Source organism: Colias eurytheme, chromosome 24 (assembly GCF_061535395.1).
Source record: "Colias eurytheme isolate Ceu_HAF_F1 chromosome 24, ilColEury1 Martin Lab GWU primary, whole genome shotgun sequence".
In the NCBI taxonomy this organism is placed as follows: domain Eukaryota; kingdom Metazoa; phylum Arthropoda; class Insecta; order Lepidoptera; family Pieridae; genus Colias; species Colias eurytheme.
Window position 1 is genome coordinate 2,289,850 of NC_143003.1, and position 24,811 is coordinate 2,314,660.

The window sequence follows — 24,811 nt, forward strand, 5'->3', positions numbered from 1 at the left end:
TCACCACTGAGCCACCACTTAGAGTAGGTACCTACCTATCTATCATCGGTTTAATTTCTATTGAATTTTTTTTTTTTTTATTATTTTCAAAACTTATTTTTTCCTAAGGAAGATTATTTTTACGTTATTAGTAGTAGATATATCAAATGTAGAGTTATTTGTACTTTTTCGATAACTTTAGTACCTACTTTGTTTAATTTCTCGTTTTAATCATTCCGCTTTAACTTTAGGTGAAATCTCATCTTTCCTGTATCAGAAACTCAAGTAACCAAAAAAGAAAGTCAAATCTACTTAACACTGAAGTTTTACAAGTAGGTACTTAGAAGAGAAAGTTTTGTTGTTGGTTGCTTGCTCCTCCGATGAACCCCTTATATAGGTAATTTATGCTGTCTATTTTTATACATAAGCCACATTGTATATGCTGACACAAGCCCGAATTAAAAAAAAATAAGAAATAGTTTTATTAAACAGTTTTTAATAGTTTCTGTGAAAATGTACCCCATCCCAAAAAAGTAAATGATAATAGGATAGGATTATTAGTATGTACTGTATTATCAGAACATGACTACAGTTAAAAATAAAATTATACGTGTAATTTGAATTTATTTAACAACACTTCCTACTATAAACTTACAATTTCTAAAAAATTCCACACTATATTTAAAGCCTAATTAATCAATAGAGCTCTAAAGTATAAAACAAAACGCTATCTCCTTACAGATCGGCGCACTAAAGGACTAAGTACGCCATAAAATAAAAGGCCGACATTAGAAAATCACAAAGATAAGAAAAATAAATCAGGGCCCACGCACGCGACCAAAGAAACGGGGAAAAAAAGTACTAGCCACCAAGGAAAAAATCTTTGAAGCGAGCAGGGCGAACGACCTGCGAAAAATAAGACGAATAAGTTCCCGCGCACATGTTGAACCGCCATTTTTTTTATCGCTATCCCGCTCTTGCGCCGAAAAACGGTTCACGGCAGACGCGTGCGAGCGAGACAGCTGGTTGTTTCCGTGCATGCCCGCTTGGCGCGCTGGCGTGCTGTGAAAATGCTCTTCCTGTTTTGACTTTATGCGTTTCCATTTTTGTTAGACCATTATGTTTTGCTAAAATAACATCGTGGTACAAACTGTATAAATTATTTTCTATTTCTATGCTCCTATTGTAACGTATTGCGGTAATAAATGCATACTTATTATAAATTAGAGTCGACCATCAGCCCGCAGCTACTTGGTTATTGGATGTTAGAAGCTATTATGGCTTTGCCCCGCGGTTTTACTTGTTAATTTGAAAGAATCGTATGACTGTGAAAATTTAGAGAATAATATGACCTCACTTGACCTATCAAAGTAACACTAATTTATTGATTTCTTTTAAAAGCAGAAGTTGCGATTGTGCATTTTTCTCTCTACATTATAAAATTAGTGTACCAATCTGCAAATCATTAAGTATATCAAACATATACTTACCTATATTTTAATAGATTTAGTTTTATTAGATCTATCTTCAATAATTAGATTGATAGATGATTTCAATCTCGTATTTTATTATTTAACAATATAAATGTATATAAAATATTAGCCGTAACGGCCAATGCTCTTAAAATATAATTTCCCATAGTAATGTATAAAATATAATCTATTCAAAATTGGTACAATATTAACTGACGCAATTCAAACTGTTTTCTCCGTTAACTCCGTCTGCAGTTCAATTAAGTGGTAATTAAAATGGCGCAAATTTTTATTGTGTCACTCTCACTTCCTTTGCATTTAGCCTGTTATAACTTCACAATTTTAATAAATAATAAATATCTAACAGTCCATGCGTTTTCTTTTTTATAATTTTGTAGAATACCTGGAATTAAAATAGGAAGAAGGAAAAATAATTTGGAAAATCCAAAAGTGCACGCCTCATAATTTTTTTTAATACATATTTATTAATTATTATTTTTGTTTATTTAATAACAATTAAACCACATCGAATCAGACCCTGAAAAATGGAAGGGTTCTATTCCTGAGCATACTCAAGCGTAAGAGAAAAAAAAAGACTCGATTAGTAAAGTATTTCGGTCGCTATCGTGTTAACAAGAAAAAGGATCCGCACATACAGACACACGGACGTCCAAGACAGAACTTTTTTAAACTGTTTTTTAACTAGTTTAAATAACAAAAATGACATCAAAAATATCATGAACGTTAAAAATAGTGTTTTTTCTTAATATGTGTGTGTATGTATTATCTTACGAGTGCAATGTATGATACATAAAGACATTTTAAGTTTGAAAAATCAGATGTTTTGCGCGAAGTGACAGTAGTACCTACCCACCTCTCTATCATAGATACTTTACATAAAACCTCAATTTTGAATTTATAGCAATTACTATGACTCGTACACACCTAGTTTATTAAAGATTTACCGTTTTTAACTATCAAAAGCATTTACCGACTAATCGTAAAATACCTGATCTAATTAGTCCACTACTTTCTTAACGAGATTTTATTAATATATTTATCGGGAAAATTATATTCTAGTGGGGCCATGCCCCACTAGAATATAAAGGCCATGGCCTTTATTATGAAATGGGTATTAATATGTACTAAATTGATCTCAATTTTGTTGCAAATAATTTCAATTTAATTATAAAATATATTGCAATAAAAATTCTACTTCAGTTTTTACAATAAACGAAATTCTTGAGATTTTTACAAGTAGATAATATTATGTCAAAATATGTTTTAACAGTTAACTTGTTAAACGTTATTACAACAGTTGTGACTTGTGGGTAGGAATATAATATTATATAAATTTATTTTATAAATCGACTAGCTGTGCCCCGCGGTTTTACCCGCAATGCTCCGCTCCTATTGCTCTTAGCGAGATGATAAATAGCCTATAGCCTTCCTCGATAAATGGGCTATCTAATATCGAAAGAATTTTTCAAATTGGACCAGTAGTTCCTGAGAGTAGCGCGTTCAAACAAGCAGACAACTTCTTCAGCTTTATAATATTAAGTAGGTATAGATTTCTTTAGTTATTGCTGAGAATTTTATTAGAATAGAATACTATGATCATAACTATTTTATTGGTATCTTGAAAGGTACTAACGTTTTACACTAACTATTGTGCTAAGGAGTTTCAAATAATCAACAAAGAATACAAGAGGAGTCCATTCTTATAAAGTACTTGAACATTGTGAGCTAGGCCTTGTCCAACCTGTTTTTTCTCTCACTATCATATTACTGTAATATTCTAATGTAACAAAAACCCGTTACATACAAACTTATTACGTTTTTATTATTTTTCTATTACGCAACATGCATTAGCGAAGATGGAATTTTTTTATTATTTTTTACGAGATATTCATTAGCGGTAGGAGGTAAATTATAATGTTGTAGTTATTGGATATAATGTGATAATATGTGTTTCTGAATTGTTATAACTGTTTTACTTCTGATGTTAAAGAGGATTGTATTAAAATTAAATATTTATCTATATCATAAAAAACATGAAGTAATAGTGAGTTGAAGTTATTTCTTTGTATTACCATGGACAAATATATGTATTACCTACTATGATTTCTGCATTATAAAAAACATAAAGGACGAAATAAAAGATAAGTTTCTTGTTGGCTCTATACATATTCTTTAAACTCTACATATTCTATTTCCCGTATCCATTGCATGTAAATATATACCTACTACTAATTAATCAACAGATTTCCTAAAAGAACTGAATACTCCAGTTAGTTTTAAGTCTATAAAGTCTACAAACAAATACAAATTATTTAAATGATAAATCTGGGTTAAGAAATAATTAATAAATAATTTACATGAAAAATATATAAAATGGAAACTACTTACAAACATATTATAGCTGTAAAAACTAAAATCTTTACATATTACTTTACTCTATAGAGAAATATCACAGTAAGAGTACCTATAGACTTAAGTATGAAAATATAGAGCGAAGTAAAATTTGTTTAATGAGTCATACCTAATTTATGTAAAATAGGCAGTATAATAGTGTGAAGTCCCGTGTCCCCGTAGTGGGGTAGGTAACATCTGTTTCACTGATCGATTTTTCTTTAGGGACAAGTAGGTGATCAGCCTTCTGTGTCCTGCCAGACCGAGACATTTTTTTTTTCTTCGTCTCCACCGGGAATCGAACCCAGGACCCCTCGGTTCTACGCTCACGCGTCATTCGTCAACCACTGTACCAAGGAGGCGGTCAAATATAGGTCAGGCAGTATAATAGAAGCCTTCATAATTATTAGTAATCAAATACAGTTAGGAAATTAGATTTTATAAGATAGTTAGCCATCATTTTATATCATTTATACTTTTTATCAAATTATTTTGTTAGGATCCTATTAGAAACTTTGGTTTAGGGACAGTAATTTTATTTAAATTCTTTATATTATTATGTACAATAAAGGTAGATACATAACATATAATGTAGTAAAAATATATCATTAATTAAATTATTTTACATAGGTATGCTATAATTTGGTAACATAAAAATTTGAATGAAGACCAACTCTATCATAGAAAACAAATAATTTCATTATTTAAAAATATTATTTCAAACTATTAATTAATCTGAACGTTTAAATATTTTCCTCATTTGCATCTTAAACGTTATTTTATATCGTTATCGTCAGATTTATCTCAACTCAGATTTCTATACCGCCATAAATACAAAGATCACACTAATCACACGCTTTTATTATATAACTTTAGCCTGAATACCTCAAAATCCTTTACAATTGAACAGTGATTTTAAAACGAATTCTCATGTTAGAGATTTCGTAAAAGTAACCCGCAATGGAGCCTTCAAAACTATTGACAAGGTAATTTCAACCTTATATCATAGATATAAAGTTCAAATTAGAGTTGGTTAGTTCAGATGTCCCCCCCACATAACTGCGTGAGTCAACATGCGCGGGCGCAGTTTTGCAACCGAAATTCTACTAGTTTTGAGACAATGGCATTATTAGGATAGACGCCATCTTGTTTTAGTGAGGGGATAGGATTTATTATCTGTTTATATTTTATTTGTAGTATTAATATTTTTAACAATTTTTTTCATGAAAAATAATTTACATAGGGCATTTGAAAATGAGAACTGTGTAGGTACCTACCTAAGCAATAATCATGAAAAAATGTATTATGTTTTTTATTATTGTCTAATACGATAGGTACCTACAATTTTCAGTACCTCATACCTTTTTATAGGTATCCAAACCAACCTTCTTATATGAGATAACTTTATAAAAGGTCCTAATTAGTCAGTTATTAAGATAAAAATACAGTTCAAAGATAAAATCATTCTACCTACCTATTGCATTAATAATGAAACGAACACATAAGAAAATCCAGGTGTAAGACTTTCTAAATGCTCCTAGGCATGGAAGTATAATATCATCTGCTTCCTAGGTTAGATAGTTATAGCATTAAAAAATAAGCTTTTAAGTTTTAACTAACGAGTACTTACAACATTTACGTAAAGATCTTTTAAATCTAAATTAAAATAATTTGGAAAATCCAAAAGTGCACGCCTCATAATTTTTTTTTAATAAATATTTATTAATTATTATTTTTGTTTATTTAATAACAATTAAACCACATCGAATCAGACCCTGAAAAATGAAAGGGTTCTATTCCTGAGCATACTCAAGCGTAAGAGAAAAAAAAAGACTCGATTAGTAAAGTATTTCGGTCGCTATCGTGTTAACAAGAAAAAGGATCCGCACATACAGACACACGGACGTCCAAGACAGAACTTTTTTAAACTGTTTTTTAACTAGTTTAAATAACAAAAATGACATCAAAAATATCATGAACGTTAAAAATAGTGTTTTTTCTTAATATGTGTGTGTATGTATTATCTTACAAGTGCAATGTATGATACATAAAGACATTTTAAGTTTGAAAAATCAGATGTTTTGCGCGAAGTGACAGTAGTACCCACCTCAACGCTTCGCTTATGAGGCGTGCAAAAACAGGGAATAATTCTGGAGAAAATAACTAACTTTTTTTGCCAATAATAAATGAAATCCAAGATCATCTATAAAAGGACGCATACCTACCTGCAGGAAAACTCAAATAGGTATTTTTATAGTTATTCTTCATCTGAAAAGCAGAAAAATTTAAACTTTTCTCAATAAAATGTCACCCATGGGCCATGATCTCACCACAAGTCATAACAAAAATACATTTCTTTCCTAATAATATTAATATATTTGTAATTATAGTCATTTATTTTGCGCTATCCCACGACCTTCTTACATTTCCTTTCCTACCAGGTTGCCTGGTAGAGATTGCTGTTCAGCAATAAGGCCGCCTTTTGTACAAATGATGCCTTTGTAATTTTGTTCTTTTTTTTTCTGCTTTGTCCATACATGTTTGTACAATGAAGTATTATAAATAAATAAATAAATAAATATTACATAAAAAAACCTATAAATATTTTAAATAGCAATAGAAACCTATCTCCCAAATAATCCCATACAAAATAACATTTCTTTCAGAAATACAACACAATTTCTATAAGAAATCGAGCGAACCCGGATGTTGCATAACCCAGCCATTAATTGCATTAATCCATGTAGGACTGTAGGTACGCAAAATGCATAAGAGCCTGGCTTTTATCTGAATTGTTTATTTTAACTGGCTGAAAGAAGGCAATCTGGCGTTCGTTAGGCTGTGTGCATATTGTGGGTTACGTAACGTTTATTTTCAATTAATACTAGTACACATGACTTTATTCGTCACAAAAATGTAGGAGATATTTTTCATTGTGCAGTGCTCTATGTCATTTTCCTGGACAACTACGTCATTTAAAAAAATAACAAGTAGCAAATTTCATTCCAAAATCAGACTAGAGTAAAACGTTGTACTTAAGTAGGTTGTATCGTTTCGATGAAACTAAACGGTAGATATAGATAGATAGATAAACGCATAAAACAGGGAATAAAGAGCGCAGTAAAACATGATTTAAACCGTTCGGTTGCTTTTGAGCTCTAGGCTCAAGCGAATTTTGAGTTTTAGTAGTCATAATAGTTATAATATTATGTGAATTTAATGACTTGGTACATATTTATCTATATTTTAAAAAGTATGAGAAATCAGTTTATTGCAAAATTACTTCGCTACACTTCGGTGTAGGATTTTTTTAAATTAAATATTACGTATTCATCTCATATTTTAAATTATCGCTATACCCGAGTTAACTAAAATATACAGGTAGGTACGCTTATGACAAACAGACAGAAACAGAACATTTATATTATTATTTATCAAAATTTGTTAATATTTTAACATTATTACCTAAAGTAAAGGAAATAGTCTTCATTTTAAACTAATATATAAGGTTTTATAACGAGTATATTCAAGTATTTATAAATCATATTATAAAGTTGTATTTGACGCGGATCTATCGATCATAAACGAATCGATTCATCAAATCGTATTGAGATTCGATTGTGAAACACATTTCAAACACCTTGTATTGAATTTGTGCTTTTGAATATAATTTGAATTTAGTCATTTAAATTATAGAGAAATATCATTTTCTTCAATCTAACTAAGATTTAAAGATATCTATACCTAGGACTTAATGATAAGGCCTAATAATATATTAACAGGATTCACGATAAGAATTATGATATGTTTAAAAATGTATTTATACTTATAGTACCTACCTAATAAGAAGTTATTTATGTACAGTGAATATGAATAAAAATACAATTATTAACTTGAACAACCTGTGAATATAAAATAAATAATTCATAAGATAATATAAAAATATTTCCATAAGCACGAATCTAATAATTAATAATTCTCTAACACGTATTGATATTTTTTCCGTATAAGCATAGCGCACACTATACAAAACAGATAAAACTCAACAAACATCGCCAGTGTGCCCGCAGCCTAACGTTCTATTTCTGATGTTTATATCGAGTAATGCCCGTTGCAATTTTATGCACAAATTCACTAGCCGACGCCGGATGGTGCGCCATTTTTATATTTTAAATTTAGAATTCGGATCGCAGGAAACCGTTCTATTTTTGAATTTATTCGTCTAGGCGTGGTTTGGCCAGCTAGCGGCGAATAAAAAACCGTTATGTTTGACGGTTGGTACGTCTGCTTTTCGTTTACGCGCGAATGGGATAATGAATTTCGATGATTTACATATGTGTTGAGTACATACATTGATGTGTGTTTTTTGATGTAGTAAGGACGTTTCTTTGATATTTTAAAACCGAAAACTTGTTATTTATGTTATTTTCTTAGGTATCTAAATATTATCTAAATAATAATATCATATGTATAGTTTTTGCAACAAAATGAAAATGATATTGGTGAATGTAGAGTATGGAATGTAGAGATAGTCTTTGCAGTCTTCCCTAAATGTAAACTTACCTTAAGATATACCTACCCTACATTGACGGAATAAAAATATATATTAGGTACTAGCGGTCCGCCCCGGCTTCACGCTTCCTACATGTTTTATAGCCTATGTTGCTCAGTGAAGATGCAGCTTTCTAATATTGAAAGAATTTTTGAAATCGGTCCAGTAGTTTATGCGTGAAAACCATACATACATACATACAAACCTTTCCTCTTTATAATATTATAGTATAGATGTGGTGGAAAATAACTGCTTAAAATTATTTGACTGAAAAAAATCTAGAGAAAATTAAATTAAAATTGTTCCCATAATAGTGATATTTATTATTTTCTATTAATTGCTGCTTCTTTTTCTTCTTATTTCCCTAACTTTGTCTGATGGAGACAGTCATTGTAACAAGGCTGCTCTTGGTATTTATTTCCCTTCACTGAAAATTTTCATACGAATAATTTTGCAGATATATAGATAGACGTATAAAATCTAACGACTATTCCTAATATGATATTAAATTACAATCAATTTATTTGTAAATATCAATAGTATTTCAAAACACATAAAACACAAAACACCTTACACATAAAATATTATATTTATTTGCTATTAAAATAATATGAGTGATGTACTTTTACCAGGTTTAACACTTTTGGCTTGACTCCAGACGGATTCAAAATGTATGCGAGTCTTTTTAAAACGATGACGAGAGCTGTATTTATAAAAAAATAAATAAAAATGTATAAAATTTAGGTACCTGAAAAATTTTATAAGGAAAAGTGTATTTTTTAGCTAATATTGTAAATTTACTAACTGAAGTATGTACATTTTAAAAACTTTTAGAATTCTGCAGAAAAAAAGAAGAGCTATTCAAGTTTAATTTAATAGCAATATTTTGAAATGGAAATAAATATAAATGTACCTACCTACTATATGGATTTCTACGAAGATAATATTATGTACCATGGATATACATATATATATTTCACCAACCTTCGTTTAGTTTTTTTGTCTACCTGAAGAACACCAGTTAGGACTTATCATTGTGCTTGTCACATGCATGTTAGAAAATAAGAAAAATAACAAGAAAACTTTTAATAAAATCATAGAGCACAAGATTACCTACCTATTTAAGAAAAGAAAAAAAAACAAATATTTATACTTTGCCAAGATAGAACTATCTAGCAATACACACATAGACAATTTCCTTGAACTTACATTGTAAAAAACAAAAAAAACCCTTCCTGAAAAAAATCAATGTTATTCTTTTAATCAAAATGGAGATCTCATTCAGCAGCCAAGTGCAGTGGGCGCATACAAAAATATCCCAAAATTCAAGGTTGATTCGATAAAAATAACGCGCGAATTCACATGCACATGCAGTCTGGATTTTGTCCGGCTTATAAAGAAATTATTTGAGATCTCTATCATGTTATATTGAAAAGAAAGTGATTTTTTTGAGGTTTGGAGTGAACTTCGCTGTTTGCTAATGTCTATTATCACTATTATGTCCTATTTGGTCTGAGATTTAATCTAGGCATTTAATCTGGAATCATTTTTATATGATAAAAAAACTAAAATAAAATAAAATATGAATATGATAATATAAAGAGATTAAGTATTTATGAAATCTATGAACTCTACTAGGTCTATGAAACCTGCTAGCTCTATGCTTTTTTTAGTGTGTTGAAGTTTTTTTTGCCAAAGTTTTTTAAAAATACTACCTATATCTAATATATATTAGCATGTTTATTTCTTTAAAAATGTAATCCTTAATGTAAGACATTTAATAATTAGTTACTAGAATAAAAAAGTTGAATTTGCCAAATTATCAAAATATATAAATCGCATTAATTTAGGTAACGTCTTTAATGAAATGTTAGGCCTGTTATTACACGTTTCTTAAACTACTCGTAGTTAAAATCACATCTTTTAAAAAATTAAAAATTTAAAGGAGAATTATCTATGTAATAGTGTTACACGTTTTACCAATAAATATATTCAAAGGTTTCACAATTATTTTATTAATTTGCTTGTACCAAGTTTTTCTTGACCTGACATTTAAAATATAATAAATTGCATATTTATATCTCCAAGTATTACATAGAATTAAATATTAGTTTCAAAATAGATTCATTTATTACCGATGAATATGAAATCTTTATAAATATTTTTGAACTACCGCCAATTCGCACACAAAAAACTAACACACACACTAACGAAGAGTGTCGGATTGGCACAGTTCTACAAAATATATACGATTATGTACATTTTTCTTCAATCTATTTTTGCATTACTTGATTTTTAACCCTTTAATAGAGTGACCGGCTCGTTTTGATACTTTTTCTTATAATGTCTTAATGCATAGCAGCAATACCTTCGTATTTTAGTTCTATTTGGAATATTTGCATGTTTCTTTATATAGAGCTTTACTCACAGTACAGCAATTATTGTGACATAAACGGGTCAACTGCTTGGATGTATTCAAACAAATGACATGTTTGTCTAACTCTTACATAAACTCATGAATATGTATTTTTTGTAAACTTGAAAACTGAACGTGAACTGTCTGTGTGGAACAACGGTCCTTTAATGCGTGGTTAATATACTAAAAAAAACAAATTACGTTTTAAACATTATTTTTAATATTATACATAAAATTATATGTGATTTCCATTAATAACAATTCTAGAGGTAAACACATGGTAACCATGAGGACTATCTGCATGACGTCGTTGTATATTTTCTTTTATTACTTCCCTGGTTCACAAAAGTCCCGGTGAACGTTCTTCTGTCAGGTTACCCTTATCACTTTTAATGTCTTTCCTCAGATCTACCGAACAACATCATAATAATCCGTCAAGCAAAAAGGTTAAAAAAAAGCTATTTATATTTTATGGATACAGATTTTATATTTCAACAAGATTACTTAAAGTATCAAAACTGGTTACCCGCACAAAACTCCTTTGTGATTTTTGGCACGGCAGCCAAACATTGGTTTGTGATGCATCCAGTAATGTATCGAAAAACGTATGTGTGTGTGTTTGTAGAGCGAAAACAAACTTTCAATCTTTTGGAGTTTGATGTTAGCTTTTATTTATTCTAGCGGACTATTGGATGCTTTTGTTATGTATACATAGTCTAGGGATCTATTTTTCGTAGAATTTAATGTTTTAATATTGTTTGTTAACTATTGGAAAACTTTAAAACCATCTTTTGGACTTTGATGCTATGTAGATGAAGAGCAAATTTACATAATGTGCAAAATTTTACCTTAATTCATTTATAATAAAGCATAAATTAAAAAATACATTTAGTTTTCCTATTTGATAGATTTTATTATTTTAAGTATAGAGTATTTATAAACTTAAACATGAAATACTCATAGAAAAGTTGTCTGATTATGGTTCTACCGTTTCTACCACTGTCATAATTAAGAAATAAAAGCGAACAAAGTCACGCACGATACCTAGTGCTAAAAATATCACGTAACAAAGAAGTAGATACCAATTTAGTATCGAGTATAAAACGCAAGGAACAATGAATTGTTTTGATAATAAAGTTAATACATGGCGTTTGCTGGAAAAAGCATAATGCCCGTGTCTAGTTTATAAACTAAGTCATAGGTTGACTGGTTTTATACATTTTCCTTGTTCTTTATTATATTTTCAATACTTATATGTTTTTCGAACGGTGAAGGAAAATTATTGTGAGTAATGCATGTCGAAGAATCAAAAGTTCGACGTTATGTGACATCTGCCAACCCGCACTTGGCCAGCGTGGTGGATTATAGCTTGTACCCTCATAGGAGGCCCGTGTCCCAGCAGTGGGAACGTATGTGGGCTGATGATGATGATATATTTTTCATCATCATAATCGATCACATCGCCTCGGCTAATGTAAACTATAACTTTACAAAATTTACACCATAATCTATACTAATATTATAAAGGTGAAGAGTTGGTTTGTTAGTTTCAAAGCGCTAATCTAGGAACTACTGGTCCGATTTGAAAAAGTCTTTCGGTTTTAGATAACTCATTTATCGAGAAAGGCTATATATCATCACGCTAAGACGTTCACGTATAGGGACAATTTATCAGTCCATGTTAGACAATAGTCTTACATCCTACATATATAAGTAATTAAGTTTATTTTTATTTTCTCATTTATTATAATAATTTTCAACTTAAATAATTATCTACAACATTAAACGAAGTAAAATAAAATCCACACGGATCGCAAGAAATTAATATTAATAAATTCCAACACATAGAAGTTTTATGACTGTTCTAATTACGCTAAAACTGGTTTTTAAACGGGTTTTTTTATCGAGAAATCACGGTTCGATTCCCGGTGCATTAAAAATTGTAAGGATTCAGTACTAGTTGTATTAAAATGTATGTAAATTTACGTTAAGCTACGCTCGGCTATACAATTTTGTGTGTTTCCATTGTTATAGCGGATCCTTAATTGAATTTATCGTGACTTGGTCAGAGAAAATATATTATGAACAAACATTTTTTTACAAAATTATCGTTATATCGTCAATAATTATCTATGATAAACGGTAAAAAACAGCGTAATTTACAAAAAAGATTTTGTAAAAAAAAAAATTGTAGATAGTGTTAAGTTTGGTAGATTTGAGCTGTCTATTACATTGTAAAATGTTTAACGATGAGAAAGAATCGATGTAAAAATGTGTGACAGGATAGAATGTTGTTTATCAAATGCTTACAATGTAACTAAATTGTATCAGATTTTTATGGCTGCATGCGTCGTCTATCATCAAATCACAAGTAAGATTTTCAAGATGACAACTTTTTGACTGTAAAATGGCATAATCACAACGAATATAATAAAAGTGTGTGTGTGTGTGTGTGTGTTTGTTCGCTTATTTATCTTCTTCATTTCTATGATGATCACGTATGATTAAGTGAGTGATATAGGCTAGTTTTCGCAGTAAATACAATATCCATGGAAATTTCTTTTGACTACAAGTAAGGCTGCAGGCGTACAGTTAGTACGATTTAGAGTAGCTACAGACATAAACTAGCAATCTAATACGATTTAGGCGTCACGTCAAAAACGAAAAAATCTCGTGATACAATGGAATCGAACCGACGATCTCATCGGGCATGCTCCGTACGTCGCGCAGTAACATATTGCCTTTAAGTCGTATTACGCAACGCATCTTATATATTAATAAAGCGTGCAATTTGATGGATGACCTGTGGCTCAGTGGTGTAAGGTTCGAGTCCCGGTTAGGTTAAACTATAGTTTGTTTTTATACGGATAAAGAATATCAAATCTAGATCACATTATAAGTCTGATGAGCTGGTTTTTGTGAAAGGGTCAGGAAAACATCCATCTAGGAATTAGAAATTATCATGTTTTATAACAATATAAAGAAGATTATAATTATTAAATTTCCAAGTTCAAGTGAAGTCCTTTGCATCCTCAGGAGAATTCACATTTATAGATAGAGCCAAGGCTCTATGAACAGTTATCTTTTAAACAACTCCGAAAATGTGTTTGGTATTAGTGTCTTTGCATTCAAGGCAATAAGATGATAAAAAGTAAGAAACAATTTGATTACATATGTGTTATCGACTTGTAATCCATACTTAATATTATAAATGCGAAAGTAACTCTGTCTGTCTGTCTGTTACTCAATCACGCCTTAACTACTGAACCAATTTTCATGAAATTTGGTATAGAGATATTTTGATACCCGAGAAAGGACATAGGATAAGTTTTATCCCGGAAATCCCACGGGAATGGGAACTATGCGGGTTTTTCTTTGACTGCGCGGGCGATGCCGCGGGTGGAAAGCTAGTACGAAATATATTATTATCCTAGTTTGTTTAGGTAATTTTAGCTTAATAATTTAGATAAAAGAATGTAGTAATTTAGAGCTTAGTAGGTAACTATGCGTCCGCGCACACATAGTACCTACCTATTGGATTACTTATTTCACCCATTCTATTTCTAATTTTCTATCTATCTACATTATATTAAAAATTCATTATAATACGTTTGGCCTTTCAGGCGCACAACAAAACAAATAGACAGTTTCTTTCGTATTTGGTATAGAGCTTGATTTACGTATTGAAGCTGTGTTTCAAATAAAATATTGTCTATTACATTTACAACGTTTATAATATTTTTGAAACAACCAAACTAACCATCCTATTTTTAGGGAAATTAATGTATCTTGAGTGAAAAGCGTTCAAATATTCCGACCTCCATCTTCGTATCACTACATAGTATAAAACAAAGTCGCTTTCTCTGTCCCTATGTCCCTTTGTATGCATCTTTAAAACTACGCAACGGATCTTGATGTGTTTTTTTTTAATAGATAGGGTGATTCAAGAGGAAGGTTTTAGTATATAATTTATTAGGTTTTAGACAAAGCGGGCGAAGCCGCGGGCGGTAAGCTAGTCTTGTAATAATTGATTTTCGGAAGCGGTTATAGAAAATAAAGCATTGTTTTGGAAGTAGAAGCAATTTTTGTGATACATTAAAGATAAGTATAATTTATTAGATTTATTATTGTTTTGTTTAAAATTGAATATTTATTTGTAAATTAAGCGCATGCGCATTACTACAGAAAGTTAAGCTATTATTAATTCACCGCTTATCATCTTAATGATTCGATAACGTGATGTAGTCATGTTCTTTAGGGCTTTTCCAATATTTTTCTTATTATTTGTCCGTATGATTAAATGAATCATTACAATTTATAATTTACCTTGAATTGCTATTAAAAAACTTATTATATAACTTCGATTTTATTACCTGTGGTTTCTACTTCAAAAAATGTAGAGCTTTTATAAATTTATTCCTTTATTTGTGTAAATGTAAATGTATAATCATTTTAGTTTCCAAAATATAAAAAATGGATTAATGAAACATAAATTATTATAAATATAATATGTATTAACATTCTATAAGATGAAAGCTTTAATCATTATTTGCTACTTTGCTTGTAACGTTGGAAACTACCACTTCCAACTTCCACTAACTTTTATTCTAAATTATATTATTAACTTAATAGTTTCACAATAAAATATTACATACTATTAAATCTTTATAGAGTCAAGTGTTACTAAGACTATTAATAATTAAGAGCATGATTATAATATATTTTCCCTTAAAAATATTAAATGTCACAAAATCCAGCTTTTTGCAATAGGTAGGTTATCTAAATATGTATAAGAAACTAGCGGTCCGCCCCGGCTTCGCCCGTGGTACATATTTACGTTTTCTCTACATAAAAACCATCCTCGTACTTCAAGGAATATAATAAAAAAAGAATTATAGAAATCGGTTCAGCCGTTCTCGAGTTATGCGCTTACCAACACATTTTGCGATTCATTTTTATATTTAAGATTAAAACTCTCCATTTTTAAATTCCGTATAAAATAAGTTGAAATCCACACCCATGATATGTTTAAGCAAATTTAAAAGAATTAAATCGTTTTTTAGGACTTTTCTTATAATTTTTGAAATATCTCTTTATATTTTAACTACCAATTTAATTATAAATTAAAATAGTTGATACTATTTTGAATTATTTTCAGACTATAAAAGTTATTTGCGAAAGTGATTTTAAATATAATCTTAAAATACTTTCGACTCCCGCGCAGAACTTACGTACTTACCAATATTGTAATAAAATATAATTGTATTGTAAAATATTATAAAATTTAACGTCTTGTTACTACTACTTTTATCGTATTTTTTTTTATTTTAATCATTCATGTACAAAATTAGGATACGGAAAAAAATACTCAAGCTTTAAGTAGGTACATAAAAGTTGAAGCTTTTTAGGAATTACTTTGAAACCCATTTTTTATTTATAATTATACCAAAATTAGACTACCATAATTCATTTGTCCTCTCTATAAATATACATCCGCTTTCTTCATTCATTCGCTATATTTATCACTCGCATAATTCTTATTTTAAATATTAGGTACTTTTTATATTTTTAAACAACAGAGCACTAACCTTTTTCTTTCAACCTTCGAAACTGACACAAACTTTATTTAAAGTCCGTAACTTTTAACAAACACCGCGTCCAAGGATCGCGCCAAAATCCTTATCTTGAAATTACGCACACATTTTTTATTATCTCATTGCGTAAGATTTTTCCAATTTCACGGAATAATGGCGTTTTGCGAATTTCAAATCTCCATTTCCACGTTCCAGCGCGCTGTCACTTTTAAATTCGGTGGCGCGAATTGTCAATGTCACATTTTCGAATTTGGAACACGGAATCCGCGCCTTTTTCCCGCGCCGCCGCGTTGGCAAATCGGAGTGTTGTTAATTTGAAATTTTCGAAAATTGCCAATGAGTTTTCATTGTTTTGCGGCGTAGTGTTGCGCGCATGCACTTTCAACACATTATGATCTAACACTGGCCGACTCTCGATTGCAGGAACATACTTATTCTAAGTCAACTTACATTCGTTCATATTTGCCTGCGGGGCGTAGGGCTGTGCTAGGATTTAGAAACTAAATCATCTTCGGAACTTTTATGTAGAGTCGTGAGCGCGTCGCGTCTGAATTAGATGTTTTATGTGTCGTTTATTTAAAATGTCGCTGTTATTTAAGGCTTTAATTACGTTTACTATAGAAATATTATTGTATGAATACTAAACGATAAATTCTTAAACATTTACACTTAATTTAACTCAATAAAGGTAACGATAAAATAAAGGTGTGTATCTTTGTCTTTCTCTATAGTTTTACACGGTAAAAAATGTTAATTTATCGTTATAATCAACTTTCCAAAGAAGATGTTAATTAAACTTCTAAAATATATCGATAAATCGATTAAAAAGTAACGGGTAGAGCAGCCCTAGTTTTCGCGAAGTACAAGAAACGTCTTGCATATAATAATATGTTTTAGCCTATATCGAGCGCTGAGGCAGCCGTTATACGTTATATGGTATAATAACGAATTATTTTATCGTTATAAAATATCGGTATTTTATAGAACGATTCCAGAAAAATTTAACGTTCAATCTGCATTATATGCTTTTAAAAAGTATAATAAGTTAAATTATAAGAAGTAATGGTGAAATTATAAGTTGTTAAACGATTGATTCAGCTTTTAAAACTAATAAAACTATTGCTCAAGATGACATAACATTCAATACAACATAATTTTAAAATGATACAATATTAGAACCGATAAATAACTTTATACACGTATAAAATTCGAGCCTTTAAAAAAAAGTTATCGACACTCGCAACGAAACAACACTATCGTTATTTCAATGCAAAGCACAACACTATTAGTTGTATGCATCGTGCATTGGCCTGCAATGTAGCTTCCCGTAGTAAAACGACGTACATGCGCATGACCCACACTCAAAAATCAACCTTATTATTAATATATAGAGTTAGTATTTCGACAAAATAGTAATCGGACTTGTAATGTTTGAGCTTAATTCCTTTTTTAGAAGCTAGTTCTTATACTTATTCACTATGAATTTTAGCTAGGTATGTATTAGGTATAGAAAGAAATGCTAGACCGTGGGCGTCCGTTTCTAGGACGCGTAGAAATCTTTAACGTTTTGTAATTACTGTTATTGGTACTATTGTGGGGAATTAGCGTTGATAGAGTCTGATAGGGATAAATATATTGCTATTTAGGTCGCCTTTTGTATACGTAATCGGGTGCTTTTTGTAATTAGACACAGAAAATATTAATGTACCTACATTTTTAATTGTTAAAAGATACATACGTAGATTAAGGAGGGGCAGATTATAAGTTCCGTAATACCGATAATAATATGTCTGGTTTTTAATTTAACTAAATCAAAATGAAGTCTATTTAATTAATTAATATTTTTTTAATGACTGTACACCCTGTCTTGCAAATATTGTATTTTTTTAAACAAATGTGTACATAACGAAATACAGATTCAATGTTTATTAATTATTAATTTTACTATAATTATTAATTTTACTGTAAATTAAGGATTTTAAGTTTTAAGCATGATACAAAAATTGCATAAATAGTATCTTTTGCATGTATATGAATTTCTTTTTTGAGAAAAAATATGTTGTATTTTAAATACCAATCCTTAAAAAAACACCTTTTTTAACAATATGCATTCTTGAATTAAAATTAGTATTAGGGATCTATTTTTAACAACATTTGTAAGATATTATTTACGACTTCGCCTTAAAAAGGCCTAACTATTTATATTATGTATTTAAATATGAATCTTAATGGATAGGAAAATCGTTAATGTAACAAAGTTTAAAATTAAGTACAAATTAGTCATAGTGAAATTTCTAAAAATATTTATTAACAGTTATCCGGCTTTATGGTCCGGGAGCCAGCAGCAGATTTTATGACCAAGTTCCTCTCAAGCGGTAATTAGTAAAATGCATCAAAGTATAGTATTATGAAGCCTCGTGAACGTCAGCTGGAGCTCGGTTGGGGGGAAGAGCGGTTGTAGCCTCCCGTAACAGCTGACGGTTTTTCCACCAAGATACAGCCAGCTGACATATATATTTATCCACAGTTACATATAAGCTATCATCAGGTAAATTTTTGTTTGAGAGGAAATAACGGAAAATAAATTTTTCTTTAAATTTAACTTTCATGTTCGAGACACCAGCTGACGTATAATACACCATGTTGTAACCAGCTGACTATTTTTTTTCGTTGAGATATTGGGTTAGCTACAATTTGACAAATTTTTAGCTGAGAGGGAATGAATGAATGAATGTATTTTTTTTCCTATGTGCGTGGGAGGCTACAACCGCTCACCCCCCCAACCGAGCGCCAGCTGACGTTCACGAGGCTTTATAATACTATACTCTCATGCGTCTGACGAATTATCTCTTGAGAGGAAATAGTTAACCAAATTTGCACCTGGCTCCCTAACCATTACTATAGATTAGGGCTTAGTATTTTAGTTAGATCTAAAGACCATTGTACTATAGACTTATTATTTTTAATGATAAATAATTGACCAAATGTATTATATGTCTTGCCCAGGTTGCCTGGAAGCGATCACTTCTAAGTGATAAGGCCGCCTAATAAACTATACTGTTTTTTGTTTTGTATACTTATATTAGCAATAAGTTTCCTATGTATAGTTTTATTGAAGAGTAAATAAATAAATAAATATTTCTTTAAATGAATAATTAATATGATCTTAATCTCTATAATATATTTATGAACCCTGTGAATTTATAAAAAAACTGTTTTGCTGTTGGTTTTCTGTCTTTAACAAAAAGAAGGACGCAATTAATATAGTGAAGCAATGTAAATGAGCCTTCAGGATAACGTAGCTTCGATAAAAAATCCTCGATTAGATCAAAATTTAACAGTACGATATTTGAAATAAAAACACGAGCTTTAACATAACAAAAATCCATACAAATCGTCGCGTTTATAATTAGTTATAGTTCAAGACCACGGATTTCCTCGCGTGCGACCCTGGTCAATAAAAGCTACTTATATTTTTTTTAATTTTGCGAATCTATCTCTGTGCCAAATTACAAACATGTCAGATCAGCTAAGTTTCACTTTAAAAAAGACGTGGAAGTGTACACAATAAAAATTTATTTCGTCGTTAGTAAAGGAGCATATGCATGTATGCATTTGCCGAGTCTTTAGCTCATCATCCTCATCCTCATCATCCATCCTCAAAACTATTTGCATTTATAATATAATAAGGATGGAAGATGTATAAGCTCCTTAACACCGCTAACATTCTTCCAATTCCCGTATTAATTAATTGGAATTCAGTTACATTTCTTATCTACCTTTAGGCTCTGTTTTACGGAAGGCTATTTCGGTCCTTATCTGTTCGTATACGTGCAAGGGAGATAACTGTATGGTGTCAAATATATCTTCGATGCTAGAGAGTTCAATTGAAAATGATTAAAATAAGATTTTGTTAAAACTGTTTTATGAAAATGATACAATATATTAATATTTTTCTCAGATTTAATTCAAGTAATTTAATTGTTTAAGGGCCGATTTTTCAATGCTTGGATAAAACTTATCCGTCCAATAAAGTATTACACGATAATATTAAAATCTCACGTAAACTGTCAAATACGGGCAATTAGAATACGTTTTTAAAATGGTAGTTTTACACATTATTCGACGAATAAGTTTTAAACAAGGATTAAAAAATCAGCCCTTATTCAAGCAAAAGATTTAGTTACCTACTTTAACACTACAGCAATACTTAGATATCAATGATATGTTACTTTATTATAATTATACCTAAGTAATATTGATAGGAACACTATCTGATTTCGTCTATATCTTTCATCTTTATGTCTGCCATACAGAAAATAGACGACGTTTATTGATAACGAAAAAGATATTTACCGTAGAAAATGTATAGGTAACAGAAGTAATGTTTAAAAAAGATCTATCGGTAGAAAAACTCCTAATGTGAAATAATCAAGAAAGTTTACCACTATAACGGTGAATTTAGATCAAACAAGCGTATGGTCACTCTAACCTCACTATGTCAAATTCTTTTAGTGTAGAGAGGCGTAGAGCATTCTTTCGTTGTTCATTGTTGAATAAAACAACAAAACAAAACGCAAACATTGAAAATCCAACAAAACATTATAGAAGCAAGAACAAACGTCGCAAATCAAACACCCGGAATACTATACCATAAAATTGTTAACCATTCATTGTCTAACTGTACCACAAATGTATGCAAAACACAAGAGGACACGACGTAATGTAATAAAAGAGATTTTTCTTTCACAAAAACACGTGTATGTGCTAATGGTGTTAGAAAATTGACGCCGCACGATTATGTGCAAGATACTCTGCTGTTTGACTAGATTTTATGTTTGTAGGCTAGTTTTAAGATTCATGTTTACTAATTGTTGCTCTACAATTGTAAACTCTATGTAATAACTATTATTCTTTTGGGCGAACGTAATTGGTTGCCAATTACCTATTTCAATTGCTGCTACTACCGTAGAAAGCTAAAATGTAAGATAAAAATAAGGGTTTGAATAAATATTACTTTCTTTTTAAATAACTTAAGCTACTTACAACAATTACTTTGCTTACACTTGAACGACAAAAGCTTTTCAATAATCTTCCAACTTTAAGAACAATTGATGTTAATTCCTATAATATCTTTCTCTTTTATACAAAACCTGTTGTGTCATAAATTTGTGCATGTAGATGTAGAAGGTATTATTAATGAGCAGAGTTTAGTTAGTATAAAGTGTAAAATATCATCATCAACAAGAGCCTTTATCTATCTTCCACTGTCAGAATTAAGTAAAGCCTTGTTTCTCCTTGTAGGGTATGGAGCATTGGCATTTTGTTTTAATGATGAATTTTTCTTGCAAGTAGGAGATAAGCCTTTTGTATCGTGCTAAAAAGAGACGTTTTCGTTTGTACCCGAATTGAACAAAGGAATAAATTCTACGCTCACATGTTATACTTTTCCGAGGAGCGGGTCGATCTCAAAGACAATGTTTTAAAAATGAATCTTTAGTAGAGTATCTATCATCGTGTACGCACTAGACTTCGCTCACAGTTTTTACTGAGGATTCTTCAAGCGCAAACGTCACATTCCAAGCGGCTAAACAAGAATGTTATCTTGTAGTTTTGTTTAATCATTTACTTCATAATATTTTCATATTTTACACACTTTCTTGGTTTCAAAATAGTTTCTAGGATTAAATTAGCATGTTATTAGTTATTTATAGAATTCTTTTAATAGACATAGACAATGGACATAGAGATCGAACCAGTTTAGGATATTGTAAAGCTACATTTTTAAGATATAATAATCTGATAATTATTGTCTTAGATTTTGTTGCACTTAAATGTTTCAAAATGGTTTCAAAGCAATTGAATAAAATGTATTTGTCACTAAAAAGACAAAGTCCGTCGGAAACGTTTTAATTTGTCATCGAAGTATCGTTAAACCAAATTGTAACACTATATTTCAAATATAACATTTAATTGATTCCAAAAACAATTATTATTATATAGAAGTAATTATAAATAAATAAATAAGTACCTAATAATATTACTTATACTATATACATAAAGAAACAGAGAATCATAACTGACACCAAAAAATTTGGGAAAAGCTCATGCGAATCACTAAAAAGCTCTTTCTATTAGAACATTGTTAATTAACAGAATCAAAAGATTTTTCTCATTTATTTAACGTCTAAATATATTTAGAAATTTTACTTCACAACAATATTGCTAACCAAAATTTGCAGGCGCCAGTTTTAGCTTTGAATTGAATTATTATACTTTATAACAGTTTCGAAACAGTTACGATTTCATTAAATATAAGAAATTAATAATCATGTAGGTACCTAAAAGTAATGTTTATTATAAATGTATTTAAAATTATATGAACTGCAGTTTTAGCAAAGTAAAAAAACTTTATTTCGTTATACGCAGGCAATGAAACCTTTTCATTCTATTTAAGTATTGAGGATAGATGATTGCACTAAAAACTTTATATTTAACTTCCAACTAGACTTAGAAATCAGAAGGAAGAGATCTTAAGTGGTTTCAAATAAAGATATCCTCGGCGGTTCCTTTCATCTACTCTCCCTAGACTATGATTAGTATCTGTTAGTGTTTGTGTTATATTTTCTAGTTCGACTATGAAAGGTCCGAAAGCTTCGGAATACCGAAGTTATCTTCATTCATCTTTGAAATTGTATGTTCAGCTTCAAAAAAGTTTCAATTCGTTTTGAAAAGTTCCGTTGGAATAAAACGCTAAGCCGCAATAGCGATGCAACGACTGTACCATTTTTTTGTTAAATTCTAAATTGCCATAGAATTCTTTAGAAAAGTATTAGAAATATTTATTTGAATTGAAACGTTTACAATTCCCACCGACCTCTACTTCAAAATAATCATCAGTACTGTTAACGTTAAACTAAATAATCGCAATCATCCCTCACAATGTATCCAATACGCATACAATAAAAATGTCGAAGCAGACCTTTGATGATGGCGGCCGAAAATTTAAAATTTAATTTTAAGCATGCCATAATGAAAACCCATCATCGCTGCAAGCCCCGCCATAAATTCCGAACACGCAGGCGTTCCTGATAGAATTTAATACAAAATCGGCTGAAATCCGCCATATTGATATATACATTTTTTCCCCCCGACTCCCAGCCTCCCTACATAATTGAGCGTTGTGAAAACTATCACATTGGTAAATGACGACCCCCCTTCCTCCCGCAGTTTTCCGACTACCCGCAATCAATAATTTGGCTGGGCAATGACTGCGATGACTCGGGCATGCGCGCTGCACCCTCCTCGAATCATCGGCAAAACCTGAACTTGACTTGACGAAAACGAAAGTTAGGCGAATGTTTCTATGCCATTCTTGGCATCGGATACTACACACGGGGTGTCGTTTACGCTTCAAGAAATTTAACTTTGACACACCGTTTCAAGGACGGCATTTTTTCACTAGTCTAACGACAATTTTGACGATAATGACGATAAGGAAACATTACAACTAGAAATAGATGATAATTTTTATAGACAATCATTAGGAGAAATTAAAAATAATGTTAATGAACACGATAAAATAATGAAGGTAGTTCAGTTGAGTGCTAATGAAGTTGATAGCACCGACGCTACGGGAGTGTTTGCGAGTGCAAGCGAGATAGAAACAGGACTTAATTTGAGTCGGCTTCGACATGGACGCTCATTATAAGTCCGGAATAATGCTCGCAATATTGAAAAATTTGCAAATATACAACAAAAGACAAATAAATCTGAAAACATGTAAAACTTACCTTGAAAAATGTCTTCTATTGGTAGAAGGCTCGCTACGGTAGTTTCTTCTTCTCTTGAAGTGTTTCGGTCGGTAGATTTTCGTTTTATGGTATCTTCAGTATTATAGAATTCGTTTTTCTTTGTATTGTCTTCATTTATTGTATATATCCGTGTATTTTTATTATTTTAAGCCCGTACAATTTTATATAATATATAAAACATTACAGGTATAGAAATAACAAAAACATTTAACTAAGTCTTAATATTAATTTACTTTTAATTTTGTACTATTAAAGAAATCTAGAAATTGATTCAACAGGTAGGTAAACAGTTTAATTTAGATATTTTTTGTAACTTTTTTTGGCTTTTTTTATCTTACCCTTTTTACTATTAATTTAAGGCCAATTTAAGGCACGAGAATGTTTTGTTTAATTTGTCTTCATCTTCCGTACAATCTGGATCGGTGGATGAAATTGGTCGAAAATTTTCCAAAACTTATTTGCCAAAAGTCTCAAATATCACTTAGCCTTAATAGTAGTCCAAGTCTTTCACTAAATTACTTTTCACTATATATATGGAGAGTCTGTATATAAAAATCAATTTAACTGAATCG

At 30.4% G+C, this 24,811-nt stretch overlaps 1 protein-coding gene and 1 long non-coding RNA gene across 3 annotated transcripts in view; one reads left to right on the forward strand and one right to left on the reverse strand.

The window, feature by feature from the left end:
- Positions 1-16,877, reverse strand: part of dati (zinc finger protein datilografo) — a 98,039-nt gene extending 81,162 nt beyond the window's left edge. The window contains exon 1 of the mRNA XM_090115972.1: positions 16,420-16,877. The gene's annotated coding sequence lies outside the window, so the exon portion shown is untranslated. The remainder of the gene's footprint in view (positions 1-16,419) is intronic.
- LOC149897884 (uncharacterized) overlaps positions 1-24,811 on the forward strand; it is a 37,164-nt gene that overhangs the window by 2,330 nt on the left and 10,023 nt on the right. For both annotated transcript variants that reach the window (XR_016458136.1, XR_016458137.1), the window contains exon 4: positions 257-376. This is a non-coding gene — a long non-coding RNA (uncharacterized LOC149897884). The remainder of the gene's footprint in view (positions 1-256; positions 377-24,811) is intronic.